The 17706-nt window shown below is 34.7% G+C and overlaps 1 long non-coding RNA gene across 1 annotated transcript in view; it reads right to left on the bottom strand.

Annotated features, from left to right (window-relative positions):
* Nucleotides 1–17706, bottom strand: part of LOC119714846 (uncharacterized) — a 34733-nt gene that overhangs the window by 3791 nt on the left and 13236 nt on the right. The window contains exon 2 of the long non-coding RNA XR_005262103.2: nucleotides 458–660. This is a non-coding gene — a long non-coding RNA (uncharacterized lncRNA). The remainder of the gene's footprint in view (nucleotides 1–457; nucleotides 661–17706) is intronic.

Here is a 17706-nt window from a genome sequence, read left to right as displayed (position 1 = left end):
TTTGTTTTCCCCTTTCTTAAATCTGCGCTCACAGAGACGCGGACACCATTACTTATTGGCTCAGCTCTGGCTAGCAGCGGGCCCCTTATCTAACATGGGGCAGTTTCTGGATTCTTCTCACAGAAGCCACCCCTATGGACCCCGCTACCAAAACCTTGTCACATAAACCCACTACACCATGATATACAAAAGATACAATCCTTCCTGTAAATTGGGTTCCTGCATATTTTGACTCTTTCATGAGAGAGGGTCTCTATCTCTCCTACAAGTTTTTCTTCTTTTCACAAAATAATTAGCATTGCATTAAACCAACAGGCAGAGTGACCCTGCTCTTCTGTTAGCTTTTTGATAGAGGACTTAGGACAAGATCTAGTTCTAGATCTTAAGTAATTTATTCTCTTCTTCCATGGACATTTTCTTTGTTTATATAATTATGTTATTTTATTCTAAATGTTACCTTGAGCCATAATAAAATACATTTTATTTGCTGGTGCAATCTGCCTTGACAGATTGAATAGTGCAGTGGCAGTAATCCTTTTTCTTCACTACTACTTGTCTGTCTTCCTTCAATTACTGTGTCATTTCCAAAGTTCACCAGTGATCATTTCCTGTTTGTTTGTTTTTGTTGTTTGTTGTTTTGTTTTCCTCCTCAGGTCATTCCTACAAATGGAGAAGAGAGTCAGTCTTCTAACAGTGGTAGAAATGCAGCTGTTCATACTTACATATACAAGGGGTGACTGTCTACTTCTGATAAACTCACGTGAATTGATATTAATTATAGTTCCTAATAGGAATTCTATGACAGTAGAGACTCAGATGAGGCACTACTATTAAAAACTCCTTATCAAGTGGTTGTAAGAGATGTAACTTTGGATCAAGTGGTTGTGAGTGACTCAGCAGAAGTGAAGGGGAACCAAATAAAAGCACCTCTATAATTAAGGTTTAAATTCAAAAGAGAAAATTTGCAAGAGTGGAACTGAATGTGGCAGAGGCTTAGAGTCTGACTTAGTCAAAAGTACAGGAATTTTCTTCAATTTTCATTACAAGCAAAGTAAAGGAAACTTGTAGAAAAGAGCCTCAGATCTAAGGGGATGAATAGTGTCTTTAAAAGTGAGAAAAGCAGTAAGGCTACAAGAAAAAGAAAAGGGTTTAATCAGTAGCAAGAGTTATGTGTTACAGGTCAATATGTTTAGAGAAAAAGAGAGAACTGCAAAAGCCAAGATAAATTACATCTTGCAAAGGATATTAAAACAAATACTGAAAAGTTCCTTATCCACATAATTAAAAATAGATCAAGGAAAGAGATTAAATATAATCTAGATATGACCCCAAAACTGAATTAATATTTTGCCTCATTTTTCAGTAAAGTTGAGGACATTAAGCATGCCAGAAGAGGCAAGCTAGTTTGTAGAAATCAGGGTCTTTAAATGTAAATTACGATAAATAAGATGTGGAAAAAAAAATCCCTCTAGATATTCAATGCACTCAGAATAGAGGACAGGATAATCACTATCTGAAAGATGAATTGATATCTCATCTAATTTTAACTCTTTCAGAGGGGGGGTGTAACTGTTGTTTTCAAGCCAGATAGCACCACCAGAGTTGAGGAAAAAGAAAAAAAAAAAAAAAGTTATTTGGATAATTATTGTTATGTACTAATTTAGAACTAATTTGAAGAAAAACATGAGTTAAGATACAAAAGTAAACATAAGATAAGATTTAAAAAAGGCAAAAAAAAAAGGCAAGCTCATTAAAATTATGATAGCAATTTAAATGACTTGCAGATAAAGAAAATGAAGGAGAAGTGACAGATATGGACTGCAATAACAAATTTGATTTAGTAAATTATACTAATAGAAATTAAAGTGAATAGTATAGAGTACAATGTAATATAATTTGGAATGAACAACAATGTTCTTGCTATCAAACGCGAGTTCCTCAGTTTGAAAGAATTAAAGGGTAAGAACTTAATTCAGTTGATCACAGGATGACTATAGGCTATGAAGGTGATGTAGCAGCAAAACAGGCAAACTTAGGATGCATTAGACCACATATTTCCAGGAAATAAGAGAAATCACAAACACCATTGTACAGTACACTAATAAAGACTTGTGTGTACTATCGTGCACAATTTTTGCCATTCATGATAAAAAGCACTCATTCACACTAAAATGGGTACAAATACAAGTTTGTAGGATCGTTGGGATTATGGACTATCTCCTGAGATAAACATCCATTTTTTTCTCATAACAAAATGAAAGCCACAGGAGGCTGTGACTATTTCCTTCAAGTACATCAAGGGTAAACACCAGAGAGAGATAAGAAATACTTAAACAAAAGGATGATCTTGACACAAGTACAAATGCATATTATCTGGCTATGCATACATTTAGTTTGGAAATTAAGAAAAGGTTTCTAACACAGAGGACTCAGTTTGAGGAACTGCTTTCCAATAGAAATGAGGGGGCAAAAACCTAACTTTTTTAAGCAGATGTTTTTATGAAAGGTGTCATTAGGACAAAGCTGCCTCTGTCAGCTGAAGGTCTTAACCCTTATATTCTTATACCCCTTGCTGCTAACATCTATTAGTTTAATCTGATGCTTAAGGGAATTATATATCTCTTACTAAATGAAAAATCTCTGTTTTATTAGAAATAAGAATGCAATTCCATTTTATTCAGACAGACATTCACTCTGCAGAAATGGCACTACTGGAACACAAATAACCTAGTAATGACACATTATTTAAAAAAAAATAAAAATAAAAATAAAATAAAAAATTAAAAAAAAAAGGATGTGTAAAAGATGTTCTCAAGGATCAAAAGGCAAAGACTGCTTGCCAGATCCGTTGGCCTTATATTTTCTTCTTAGGAAGACGGAAAAATATGCCATATATATCTCATACACTTATACTTTCATATTCCACAGCTGATTTGGTATGTCAAGAGAACTAAAGAAAAATGCATTTTTAGAGCATAAGAGTTCAAAATAGCATTTAACAGCATTTGTCTGAGTAAAAGGGTAACACAGTCAACTGAAGTCCAAATAAAAGCCATGGAACAGAGGGAGCTGCAGTTTAATTATTTGCTCTGAAATACTTCACAAGTGAACATTTTTCATTGACAACCCTTCCTAGGTGCAACTCAACAAGGAACATTCTGTTAAAATTGACACCTAATGGCCCTTTCATTTTCTGGAATATAAAACTGAAGAAAGTGAATATATATATATATTTAAAAAAAAATAATAATAATCTTAGGTTCTTGCATCCAGTTTCTAGACACCAAGGGCACACTTGTGTAATGTAGTTTACCAACTAGAAATTGAAATATCTCATTTTAATAAAGTTTTGAAAACAAAAAACTATTTAGTGGTTTTGTACAAAGTATTACAAAAATAAATAAATAAAAATTTAGAAGACCAATAAAAGAACCACGGAGATGTTGCCTAATGCTTCCTTAAAAAATAAAATTAAAAAATAATCAGGCCTACTCACTCATGTTTAGCCTCTATACCTTCCATTTCTTCTATAAATGCAATGTAGTATTTTTGCATTTTCAGATTGATTTCCAACCAGCATGACACAACCCCAACCTTGAAGCATCTGATTCAAAAAACATTGAAATTCTCAAATATTTTAGGAGCAGACATAGATGTGATAAGGGAAAGTCAGTTTGGCACAAGATTTCAGTTTTTCAATGAAAAATGGGTGGTTTGATTGCTATAGTTCAGAATGTTCCTTTATTCAAACCAATTTATTTATATATGTGGATAAAAGAAGTATTTTATGTCTCTTAAGAAAAGTTCCTACAGTTTTTATCTGCTCTGCTGGATTAATCATAGGATAGTATTTTTTGTTGTTGGTTGGTTGGTTGTTTTTGTAGCAAGGTTTTACTGAAAATTAAATTGATCTACAGAGTCTCTCACAGTAGCAATTTGCCAAGCAAGGATATCATCAGGACCCATATAAATGAATAAAAGAGTAATATCAACATTGTTTAGAGACAACATACAGTCTCTAACTCTAAATTAAACAATGAGATTATATGCCTTAATGACATGATTGAAGAACATACCTTCAAATTCTTACTTTGAAAATGGTATGACTAAATTAAATAATTCTACTGTGACATCACCACCCGTGTCCTTTTTTATAAACCTGAGTGCTAAATAGCTAGTTCACTGATTCAAATATCTGAATAATTCACTATCCTGACATGACGAACCATTCACAGTGATTTCATGCCTCCTGTTACAAACTCTGAAAAAGGTGCTTAAAAATGACAAGGTTTTTTATTGTTTTATTTGACAGAAGTGATCTCCTTAAGAGGAATATTTTTTCTGAGACTTTATATTCTGTGCTAGTTCTCTGATACCAAAGCTAGGATGTTCTAAAGAGTAACTCAGTGTGAATTGCAGCAGTTTTGAAGAAAAGGACAAAATGTCTTAAAAGTTAAAAGACGTTGGGTGTCATTCCCACCAGAAGCTGTCTGCAGATCAATAAAATTACAAATTACATAAAACTAAACAGTTCACAAATAAACTCCTTTGAATGAGAAGCACTGATTTTTCTTTCTCGTATTCAGTCCAATATGCAAAATGTCCTATCTATCACAAATTGAATAAGATATGTTTGTAATGTAAAGCACAATAATCATAGCAGCAGAAGAGTTAGTTTTAATTTTGTCTTTGACAAAATGGTGGTGTCAGGACTTAGCCCATGATGACAGTGCTTGGAAGGGAGAGGAGCTGTAGTAAGTGCAAACAGGTGACTTAATACCATCCTGCAACATACTTGCTATAAAGGATCTTGCCTCAGGCAAGAAAACTCTAATTTTACAAAGTGCCACGAACACAGGTTAGAGACTACTCATGTTCTTCTCAGATATAAAATACTGGTGACTTTTAATTGGAGTAAAGATCTGATTATCCTCAGAGACACCTCAATGTATTTCTCCAGATCAGACTTTAATCCCTCTGCTGATCCATCATTTCTTGGTTCTATTTTGCTTGACAAGGCCTTGACCGAAGCCATACTCCTAAATTCTCTAATCAAGAGCATGTAATTTATTGCTCATGAACAACTCTGAGACCTCTGCCCCCACAACTTCATGGGTCTTGGCATCATATTAGAGCTTGATAGCAGCCAAAAAACTCTCAGATAACTTTTCAGATCAACATATAAGCAGACACACTACTTAAACTGTGCACACAATATTATCATCTTAAATAAAATCCATCTGATCTTGACTGCGTGTTAGATGAAGTGTGGATACAACACAAATGTGGAAACAATGCTCATAAACTCACTGATTGCCTTCAAGGTAAGATTTATGTCTATGTTCTAGGTTGAATGTACTCACCCAGGAAGGCAAAGGAGTAATCCCATACTGTAGCTTTCTCCCTCCTCTGCCAGAGCTGGATTCTAACTTCTCCACTAGAGAGCCCTTTTGGACAAGAACACTACTAGAGGCAGCAGAATAACTCTTTAACATAAATGTAACATTTAAGATCACCTTCTGTCTCTGTGCCAGCAATGCTAACTGTGGACTTTCCGTTTTTCCTACTGTTCCACAAAGCTTACTGAAATTCCTCTTTTACAGAAGTATTCATAAAGAGAAGTTGTAAAATGTGTTTGAATGACCCATTAGGAGGAAAAAAAAAAAAAGTTTGAACATAACGCCATCTATTTTTGAAATGTGGGCTCTATGTGGGTTATATTCATTGTTATATGTTTTTTTTTTCTTGTTGTTGTTTTTTCATTGTTGTTTTAACCAGTAGTTGATGTGATGTTTCAAAAGTTTATGTATTAGTGTACTTATGGTCATATAAACGAAACTGGTTTCAAAAGTGAAACTGAGCATTCACTATATTACATACAGTTGTTGTTAAGTATTTTCTATAGTAGTTACACTTTCAATCTCATTTGTTACCTTAATTCTATTCCTAATTAAATTGCCATGAAATTATATATATTTGTGGTACATCTTGAACCTGTATTGCTCAATAAAAATAAGTTATTTTTAAAAAGCCAGTGCATTACATTCATACTATCACTAGAAATCCATACTGTGTTTATACAGCTTTAGGGCTTCTGATGACTGATAGTCAATGCAACTACAGTATGCATGATGTAAAATCTGAAATGAGTTTAATATTCAGGGCTTAATTTCATGAAGTACTACTGCTACAGGGGGAAAAGGGTTACTGGAAGAATGCAAGATTTCTTCATTCTGTGGTTCTGTTGCAGATTGTTTCCCTGTCATGAAGTATAAAAGAAGGTCATTTCTCAAGGAAAAAAAAATAATGAAGAAGAAGAAGAAAAGGCTAAGGTCAAATGATGTTGACCTGATCTCATTTACACCAATTTTACACTTCTACATCAATAAAGCTACATTGACTGTCACTCTTCATGGATCAGGATAGTGTTTCCCTGTTTTAATGTCACTGTATCTATGGTGTGTTTTTTTTTGTTGTTGTTGTTGTTTGCTTTGTTGTTTGTTGTTTTTTTTTTTTTTTCCCTCCTCTTCACTGCTCTCTCTCACTAATGTCAACTTCATTCTTTTGTCACATTCTGAGGAAGATGCCAAAGGAAATCATCATTATTGAATACAGAGGTCTTTAATGACTGAGCTCCTAAACCTGAGAAAATTGAGGCACTGATATTTAAATACAAATTCCTTCATTTGACAAAGGCAATCTGGCATTCTTTTACCTGCCAGAATAACAACTCCCAGTCTAAAACAAAAATGAGCATTTTGGATTGCTGGGGGTTAAACCAAGCTGCCAGGAAAGTCAGGGGAGAGGATCTGACTCCCAGATGCCTCTGCTAGAGAAATTAATCCTGGAGTTTAGCATCTGGATCCTTCAACTGCCAAGCTCGCCCCAGTCGTCTGCTTCATCACTGGGCCAGATTAAAAGAGAGTGATGAGCAGGAGCAGGTTCTGCACCATCAGTGACAAGAAAAGAGGAAAAAAAATAAGAAAAAAAAAAAAAAGCAGAAACAAAAAAAACCTTGAAATCAAGTGTGTCTTGCATGTGTATGCAAATGAACTTTGAAATAATGGCCTGCTTTAAAGCTGTGTCAAGCAAAGCCAGTCAGGTCTGTTGGTTTCCTTCTACAAACAGTGTGGTGGTTAAAGGTGGCAAATTTGTGCAGGTTCGTCCCATTAGGGTGCCACCTGTCAAGTTTTTCTATGAGCACACATGTTCATAAAAATTATTTTGTTTCAGGTTGATAGCAGCCCTCATCAAGTATTCCACTCTCACACGCATCCCACACACTCGTGTAATGTGATTTCAAAATACAGATGGGCTCCACCAGCTAAACTCAAATCCAGATCTGGACTTAGTTCCCCTTACAAAGTTCAGGCATATTATATTCTGGGGATTTGAACTAGTCTCATCATAGTTTGGAGTCCATCTGTAAACTTGGATGTGTATTACGATTTTAAAATCCCCACTTTTTAATTCATGTCAAGATCTTCATATTTTTATTCACATAGGGTGCTCAGGAGCAGATTTTGACTTTTTGCTTATTGATTCTTCAGGAAGAAAAACTTTGTAAATCCAATTACACCATTTTGGAATCTAACATTTATAAACCTCAGGAAAAAAAAATCCCTTGTTGTTTCTCTTCTCAAAACAAACTTGGAGAGCATCAGTCATATTGTAAGAAAACAAACAAACAAACAAACAAAAACAAAACAAACAAACAAAAAAAAAAAAAAAAAAAAAAAAACAGGAAAAAACATCACTGATCCTTTTACCATATTGATGACAGAGATGGAGTGGATCAGCAAGGCAAAATAACAAAACCCTCAAAGGACCCTCAAAGATAATGAGTTCCCTGGTGAGGTTTGTCTGATTTAGAAGAAGGAAAAATTTATCCATCTCCATAGTTCTAGTAAGACAGTTGGAGTTTTGTGCTGCAAGCTGACTCTGTATTTGTTACATCTGAGGAAGATGCTGTCTTTATAGAAGGAAAAGCATCTCCTTGAACAGGAGAATCTACTATGGGGAAGAATAATTTATTTGTCTGCTTATAGAGAGGCCAGGGTACATTGAAGTTGGTGATAAGAAAAAATGAACTCTGGGAGAAGTAGTGGGATGAGAAACTATGCCATTTGGCTGTTCTTGCTACTGCTGCCGACATAGCTTTTGCTATGTCAATATATATGTCAAATATATATGTCAAATATATAAGCATACAAAAATATGTCAATATATAAGCATACAAAGGAAATTAGAGTGCTGTGATCAGATGACTAAAAGCCTTCTTTCCCCCAGAAAGATCACATAACAAAGCACATTACTCAGTCTTTCACAATAAAAGTCTATATGTAAACATTTCCTGCAAGATATGTTGTCTTGATTACTGGTTTGACAGCAGCATTGTGTCATGACCAGACTGTATCCCAAATACCCCCTCAGTGTTAGGCCTCATCTGATATGTCTGTAAACACAAACAAAAAGCAGAAATCTGCTCCTATGATTACTTCACAAAACAATAACAACAACAACCAGAAAAAAAAAAATAGAAGCAGGTATATATATATATATATATATATATATATATATATATTTTATTATTTTTTTTTATTTTTTTTTAGTTTGTGCCTTACTCCATGGAGAGTGGTTTGGGTAACACAGCTGAGACTTTCAAAATATTTCAGTGCTGCTCAGTGACAGAGTTTTTAAGATGATATAATTTAAAGAAAAACTATTTTAAAGAACACTGAGGTAAAGCCATTTTAAAAATACAGTTGTAATTTTCTTAAGTAGGAAAATAGGTCTGTGTTATCCAAAAAGCTACTCACTTTGAAAACACTGGACTACTCTCCTGAATCTTATCACTTACATATAGCATAGGTAGAGTTTACTATATTTGCTATTGCTATAATAGAAATGCATGTGATTAAAAATATTTGGGATAACAAAAAGAAATGTTTCCACATACAGAAAAAAAAAAGGTTTATGAAGTAATAAAATCTTACAGAGTAGAATTTTCTCCACCTATAGAGATTCCTGTTTCATAATCTTTTATTCTTTTCAGACAATTATTCTTCTTCTCTGATTCTTGGGGAAAAAACAAACAAACATGGTTTGAACTTTTGGGTAGACCTGTGCGGTGTCAAGAGTTGGACTTGATGATCCTTAAGGGTCCCTTCCAACTCAGGATATTCTATGATTCTATGAAACAAACAAACAAAAAATATATTTTTTTCCAGTCCTCTTTCACCAATTACAATGTAAGAATTTTTTTCCATTATTTTCATTACTTTATATATATATTTGTCATTGAACAAGTTTAGACTCTAAACATACAATGATCACGAATGAACAGAAGCAAAGCAAATGAGAATTAACTAATTTGTACATAAATGTAAAATGTTCTAACAAAAAGTATATTTACATTATGCATTTGTTATGTGAACATAAAGATAGCTGTAAATAATTTAAGTAGTTGGGGCTTAGAGAGGAAGTTCTCCTTTACTCCTTGTTATGCTTGTTTTACTGTGGACCAGAAGTAAAAAAATCTTCCTGCTCCAGAAGATGTGGCCTTTTCTCAAAACCAAAGTTGAACAAGCTCCACTGGAAGAAATATCTGAATAACACAGTGAGGCAGGCAGAGAAAAACATAGAAAATGAGGAATTTTAAATGCAAATGAAGCCCAGCAACTTATGAGAGAAATAAGGAACTTTCTCATAGCAGAGAGGGATCAAGATTGTATGAAATTGTTTAGTTTAAAAGTTGCTTGGGGAAAAGTAAGATAAACTTTTTTCCTAGATTGACTTCATTTCTGATTTTTTTTTCTTTTTTTTTGTTATGACAGAACACAGCTTTAAGAATTCAAAGATATAAAGATTGGTCTTGATAACTTTCAGTATTCTTTCTGTAAAAAAAGAATGGAACAGTTCCATTCTATGGCCTACATTGCTTTTATAAGCTCCTTAAAGCAAGTGCAAAAGAAACTGACATAATTTAAGCTATTCGACTGTAGAATGGAAAATAATATAGAAATTATCTACCAAAGAAAGAAAATCTATACTCTTTCATGATGATGTTAAAACTAGACTTGATAATATGGGACATATAGATTATTCAAAGTAAATGGAACAAACTACAGCTAGTGCTAATTCTAGAATTTTAATTGAAAATTCTTAAGTATGGATTAATATTGTTGAATCATGCAATTTAAATGAAGCTTCGGAATTTATTAGCTGATGACAAATGCTGAAGAGCTGGCAGAAAAGCTCTCAGAAAACCTGTTTCCTAATCAACACAGAAACACATATTCTATCAAGCAGATGAGTCAAACTGTAATTTAATAAATTCAAATACACAAACTGGAGATTATGAATTGCACTTTTGAAGTGGGGGAACATTGTTTAAACCATAAAATATTGTATGGAATATCTATTCTATACTAGTCCATTTTCATTGTAACCCAATTGGTGGCCCTCTTTGAGCAGGAGTTTGCATCAGATAACTTCCAGAAATCCCTTTCAACCATTGTGTGATTCTCAGATTATCTGTTTCTGTGTGGCATCAAAGCTTTGCATGAATTTATTTACTGTTAACTCAATAAGGCCAAGTTAGCTGATAACTGCGTACTCTTCAACACGAAGCCAATTTACACAGAACTACAAGATCACTTCCAGGGATGGGGCATCCACAACTCCTCTGAACAACCTGGTACAGTGTCTCACAATCCTCTTAGGAAAGAATTTCTTCCTAGTACCTACTCTAAATCAATCCTCTTTTAGTTTAAAGCCATTACTCCTTGTCCTAATACTATACTCCCAGACAAAGAGTCCCTCTCCTGCTTTCCTGTAGGCCTCAACCCCAACTGCCTCAGCCTGTCTTCATAGGAGAGATGTTCCAGCCCTCTGATCATCCTCGCAGCCCTCCTCTGGATTCTTTCTAAGATGACTGTGTCCTTCTTGTGCTGGGGGCCCCAAAGCTGAGTGCAGTACTCCAGGTCGGGTCTCACAAGAGCAGTGTAGAGGGGGCGGATCACCTCCCTTGACCTGCCGGCCAGGCTTCTTTTGATGCAGCACAGGGTGTGATTGGCTTTCTGGGCTGCAAGTACACATAGAATCATAGAATCATTCAGGTTGGAAAAGACCTCTAAAATCATCTAGTCCAACCTTTAACATACTACTGATAAGTCCAACCGATTATCTAGTTTCTTGAAGACCTCCAGGGACAGTGACTTGACTGCTTCCCTGGTCAGCCTATTCCAATGTACCACAACCCTTTCTGTTTGGAAATTTTTCTTAATATCCAACCTAACTTTCCCTGGTGCAACTTAAATCCATTTCCTCTTACATCATTTGGTGTTTGGAAGAAAAACCTGATCCCCACCTCACTACAACCTCCTTTAAGGTAATTGTAAAGCATAGTAAGGCCTCCCCTTGTTTTCTAAAAGCTAAACAATGCCAGCTCCCTCAGCCACTCCTCATAATCCTGCAGGCCACATTACTTCTGATACAAGTCAAGATGCTGTTGGCCTTCTTGGCCACCTGAGAAAATGCTGGCTCATATTCAGCCAGCTATCGACTAGTACCCCCAGGTCCATTTCTGCCAAGCAACCAAGAAAGGAAAAAGGAAGGAAGGAAGGAAAGAAGGAAGGAAGGAAGGAAAGAAGGAAGGAAGGAAGGAAGGAAGGAAGGAAGGAAGGAAGGAAGGAAGGAAGGAAGGAAGGAAGGAAGGAAGGAAGGAAGGAAGGAAGGAAGGAAGGAAGGAAGGAAGGAAGGAAGGAAGGAAGGAAAGACTGTTAATATTTGTCTAGGATTTTCATTTAGATGTAGGGACCTGTGCACTACTGAATAGCATCCTGGATGGTCATCCATGTCCTGGAAAAGGAGCATCTTCTAATCCTGGCTTATATCTTTCCTGCATTTTTTTTTTTAATTCATAATTATTTGTTTCAAATAATAAGCAATAAGGCATTGTACCTTCATCAGCTGCAGGTCATAATCCCTTTTGGTTCAAATGAATCTATTAGTAAAATTCATAAACTGAATAGAGTAGAAATAAATCTGCTGACTATATTGGTACAATAATGGTAAGGTTAAGATGACAAAAGCTGAAGTCTGATTTTGAATAAGAGCAAAATAATTGTTCTATAATATGTAATGAGGAAAAAAAAAAAGGAATGAAAGAATGAAAGAATGAAAGAATGAAAGAATGAAAGAACAAAAGAACAAAAGAATGAAAGAAAGAAAAATTCAGGGATCCTTAGAAAGAAATTTTAAAACTTAATCTTTACCAGCCAAGCAAATTGTCCATCTATATGCATTTACAGAGTAAAAATAAATAAAAATATCTAAAAAAGAAAAAAAAAGGTAGGAAAATTTATTTTGGCCAGAGAAGAATCAATGCAAAGCAAAAAAGGCAGATCACTGAGTCTTAGGTAAGTATTTTTGACAAACTGCCCAAAATAAAATTGAAGTATGTCCTCCAGATGTCATCCAGATGTCCTCCATGGTAAGGTAATAAGAAATGAGCTTTGAATTTAATTTGTTTTATATATATATATATATATATGTATGTCTACATAAAGACAAAATTTGTTATAAAAACCTGCAGGTATGACTAACATATTGATTAGTCAATTCAAAAAATAAAAATAAAAGTAAGTGAATAGATTGAACTATGTATGTAACCTCTTACCTAAGTGATTTGCCAGGAGTCAAGTAGAAATGGTCTTCAATAGCAGGAGTAGTTGCCACACTATGTTTCAACAGTGAAGCAACCAGGTGAGCAATGCACTGAATTAGCCCTGGGAGTCTCAAAAGTCACAAGAAATGTTCCAGATGGATTCACACACTACTTCGTTATAAAAGAGTGGAAATACAATTGGAATGGAAAGGACTAGCCCTACATGTATATGAATCAACAGTCATTTTAGGAATTATTTTAAGCTGTCTTGTTGTGTCCCTTCTGTTCTTTAAACTGGTCTGCTAATTCAGTTGACTTATTTCATCTGCATTATGCAGGCATCAAAATGAAGAAAATCAATAATAAGACAGGCAAGTGTTTCCAAAATACTTTTGGGACCTCATGTATCTCTTTTCTCCTCTTCCTGTTCTGTCTTCTGACCAGACACTGTCATTATCTTTGTCGTTACCCTTCTCCATCAATGCTTCCAGTACCTTTGGCAAACAACTCATTACCCTACAAAGTTATACTTCTTCCACTGAGGACAATGCAGTAACTTCCTTTCATTTTAATACTCCAGTGCTAAGGCCTAACTTACTAACTTTATCTCAGCTTTTCTTTTTTTTTTTTTTCCACTTCTATGAATTAGCTTATGATTCAATACTCTGCCTCCATTAGAAAATCTCTCTACTACTGCTGTATCTCACTTATACTCTATAGCGTTTGTATTTAATTACATGAAGAGTTCTGGGAAATGATATAATGAAAGGCATTATACAAAGTAAATGTACACTGTATTGTAATTTGGTTTGGTTACTTCAGTGTGTTTATATGTTTCAGTACTTTCTTCCCTAATAGTTAAATTCATTTATGTCACAGATGTTTGGTTATTGGTCTCCTGCCTCTTCTTAGAGGTACTCTAATTGAGCACCTGTGTGTGGGGATGGAGGGAATTGGGGGTTCTTGATTAATTTTCTCCAGCTATAAATTATTTATTGTCTTGTACCATTTTCCTGTCATCCTCTCTGGGACTCTTTTAAGCTGTCAAAGATACCTATTTACTTTTAATTGATTGCTACTTTGTGCTCATTGAGCTTTCCTAGATGACAAACAGAGAAGAAATATTAAAACTAGCCGTATATTGCTACAACAGGAAGGGGTGGCATAGCACAAATTATTGCTAAGAGTAGAGTCTAATCCTTTGAAGTACTGAATTCTAAGTAGAAAAAGGTAGAAAGTTGCTCAATAATGTGCAGAAGAGAGCAGCAAAGCTGATGAAGGGAATAGAAAATAAGACATGAGGAGTGGCTGAGGGAATTGGGGCTGTTTAGTCTGGAGAAAAGGGGGCTGAGGGGTAACCTCATCGATCTTTACTACTACCTGAAAGAGGTTGCAGCAAGGAGGGTATTGCTCTCTATTCTTGGGTGAAAAAAAGATAGGACATGAGGCAATGGCCTCAAGTTGCACCATGGGAGGTTTAGATTGGATATCAGGAAGAATTTCTTCATGGAGAGAGTGGTTAGGCATTTGGAACAGGCTGCCCAATAAAGTGGTGGAATCACCATCTCTGGAAGTATTTAAGAGATGTGGCATTTAGGGACATGGTTTAGTGATAGACTTGTAGTTAGGTGGATGGTTGGACTTGATGATCTTAAGGGTCTTTTCTGACCTAATTATTCTATGAATTTATGATCTTAAACTTTTTACTTAATTTCATGCACAAATTTTCAGGTCCCATCCTCTAATCTGTTTCACTGTGTATAAAATGGACCTAATGGTACTTGCTTCGTATATGTTTGCACATATACTTTCAAAGAGCAATACATTTTGAATAGATTTTATTTTAATATTATAACCATCTCTGTTTTAACATACTGTCTTCAGCCAGCTCTTCAGATGTTAATTTTGTCATTCTGGTTTACAGAAAGTCCTTGAATAAAAGGAGAAAAAATAAAATTGTTATCTTGTCACAGAAAAATACTGTCCCCATTGTCATCTGGAAAAACATTTTACCTGACAATATCTGGAGACTTGGGGTAGTGGTTACCTCACAGTAGCAGAATCATTATAATATACCAAATAAATAGAAGGTCAAAGGTATGGCACCAGAGAAGTCACGAAGATAACAGCAATGTTTGTAGGAGCCAGTGGAACTGTTAGTAACATAATATCCAGGTTCAATAGCTGACTGAAGACTTAATACTCCTATAAATGACAGTAAGCCAACATCATCGTGGAAAACGTCAGGATACTGGCAACTCATATTGTAACTGACAGCTTAAGTGATTTTAAAAAATATTATAGGGAGGCTGTTGCATTAAGGGTATACAAAATTAGCCATTATAAATCTGGTCGCGTTGCAGGTACTGAACTATCAGGATTACAGATTCACAAATAATGTAGTACACCCTCAATCTAGTCACATTCTATGAACTACCACAGCCACACTTAAAGAGTTTGGTTGCATTAAATGAGAACTATCACAGATAGATTTAATGAGCAGTGCAATTTATTAAAGCAACAGGTACACAGGTTCTTTGAATTGCCGATGATAAATTCACTGTCTGCAAAGCACATTCAAATACTAGAAGTATGAGTAACACAGCCTGGCTATAAACACCTTAAAAGGTATAAATACTCTGTAGAGATTTCTAAGTTTCCCGTGAAGATACCTGGCATAACCAAGTGTTCAAATCTTACCCAGATTTAAACATATGATGACAGATCCAGAAAAATACAATTGAACTCCTCTTTCCTGGACAGTCAAATAAATCCTTGTTTTCCCTATGCACCTACTACCTGCATATGCTTCAGGTGGCCTATTGCAGTCAAAAGCAAACACTGGAAAGAAACTATGCACTGCCTGCTTTATATTAGTGCCACATACCTTTAGCATTTTTTGCTGAAACTAATAAGAAAATAACATGTGATGGATCACAAAATCTGCAAAAAGTATTTTAATTTACTCTTATGTAGTTATTTATTTAATAATCTGTTCAGGTTTGCATGTTATTGATTCCCTTCACAAAGCATGAAGACATTTAGTAGAACATTATTTTGCATGATTTTTATGAATATGGGCATTTGTATTTGCACTTCAATTTGAAAATATATCTGCAATGGTATTTCTTCATCCCAATGTATATTCATCCTCCTCTCAGAACAGGACTCTTTCAGAGAGGGCTGACTCTTAATTCCAGCAATATTTCTATATTAAAACATACTGATAACGAAAATAAAATCATAACAGATTTGGCAGGTATACATTGAAATTCTTAAAGGGACAATAGGAAGATTCACTTGTTTGAATACAATGCATGGAAGGCTGAGGTTTTCATTTCCTAACCAAGTATATTGATAGTATTTTAACTAAGCCATCATCTTTATTGCATTTTTACAAAGACCTTATCATAAACCAGTGGTGCTTGAGGCATACTAAAATTGTAAGACTTTTCTTTCTCAAAGAATTAACATGATGCCCCTCTGGCACTGTTTAGAAATTCTTCATTTGCTCCACAAACATTAAAATGCTGGCAAAGCATTAGTGTAAGAGAGAACACCAAATTATCGTTATTTAACAGGATTCAAAATCAGCCTAGTTTTTATAAATGTTTTTTGGAAGGTTACACTTATGTAAGACAATAAGTGATAGAAAATGAAAAGACAGTAAGCTTTCAAAATTAAAACAAAAGTTACAAACATCATAAATATTATTAGTGCTAACATTAATGGCCCAACCAATTTTGATTAGCAATGCTAAAGAAATGTTACTGGCCTTCTTAAAGCAGTAACAGTTCTAAATTCTTATTCTCTCTTTCATATTTATATTAGTCTGTTATGGTCTAAAACTATGTGACTTTTGTTGCTATTCAGGATGGTTTTATTAATTTCAGAGACTCCTCTTTAGAAGGTGGCTTGCTTGAAGAGAAGGAACAGGGGGGTCTTATCAATATGCATAAATACCTGAAGTGTGGGTGCAAAGAAGATGGACCCATCTTCTCATTCTAATGAGAAGATCATAATACCTTTAAAAATATTCAGTTAGAAAATACAGCTTCTAAACATCATGACCAAGGTATGCTAAGTTAGTTATTAACAAATGTTCTAATGTTATTCCAGCCTCAGTTTAATCAGTTCAAGAACTAACATCTTGCTGATGGGTTCTGTGAAAATTCCCATCTCCCATAATCTTTCCATTCTCAATGAACTTTTTATTCCTGAGACACCAGTGTGCTTATGATATCATTTCTAATCATGAGTGTTTCAAACACAAGAGTCCAAGATCCCTTCAGAAAGAAAAGCTTTAGTATCAAGCAAAAATATATTTAAAACAGTGTAGATATTTATCCTCAGTATTTTTCAGACATTGCTTTGAACGCTCTTTTTCTGTCAAAATTATTTTTGTAAATGTAAAAGTGAAACTTATACAGAGGCTGAGGCATCATCCTTAGTGTTAAGATTTGCTGGGAGTCAGTTTGGAAATGAATGCCATTATTGTTCATGTATTTAGAAGGTTAACCTTATCTTTTTGATTGAGTTTATCACAAACAACACAATCTCAAATGTGATCTATCTAATACCACTACCCTCAACAGCATGAATAAATACGTGAATAAATACATGGTTAGCTGCAGCAGTTAAAACTTACACATCTCTCTTATACATCTTTGACTTTCAAATTAAAACAGATTTTAATTGTGGATTACAGAGAAACCAATAAAATAAACCAAAGGCAAGTATCCTAGGAACTTCCAAGAAAAACAAGAAAGACTGTGATCTTATCTAAGGGAACAATATAACGTAGTTCATTTAAACATTTTGTTCTTATAAGTCAAAAAAATGAGCTGAATGCAATCATAACTAAACACAGTGCAAAGGACAAATAGGGTAATACAGTTGAAATGTTAATTTGATCAGATCATAAAGACAGGTGGAAAGGAGGAGGCAAAACAGAAAAGGGAATATGATCTGCATGGGGATTCTGTGAACTAACAGTGTAGAACAGTGAACCTTGCTGCTCTGGGCCACCATCTCTG

Source organism: Anas platyrhynchos, chromosome 1 (assembly GCF_047663525.1).
Source record: "Anas platyrhynchos isolate ZD024472 breed Pekin duck chromosome 1, IASCAAS_PekinDuck_T2T, whole genome shotgun sequence".
Classification (NCBI taxonomy): Eukaryota; Metazoa; Chordata; class Aves; order Anseriformes; family Anatidae; genus Anas; species Anas platyrhynchos.
The sequence above is the reverse complement of the archived record's forward strand: the minus strand, read 5'-3'. Positions and strand labels throughout refer to the sequence as shown.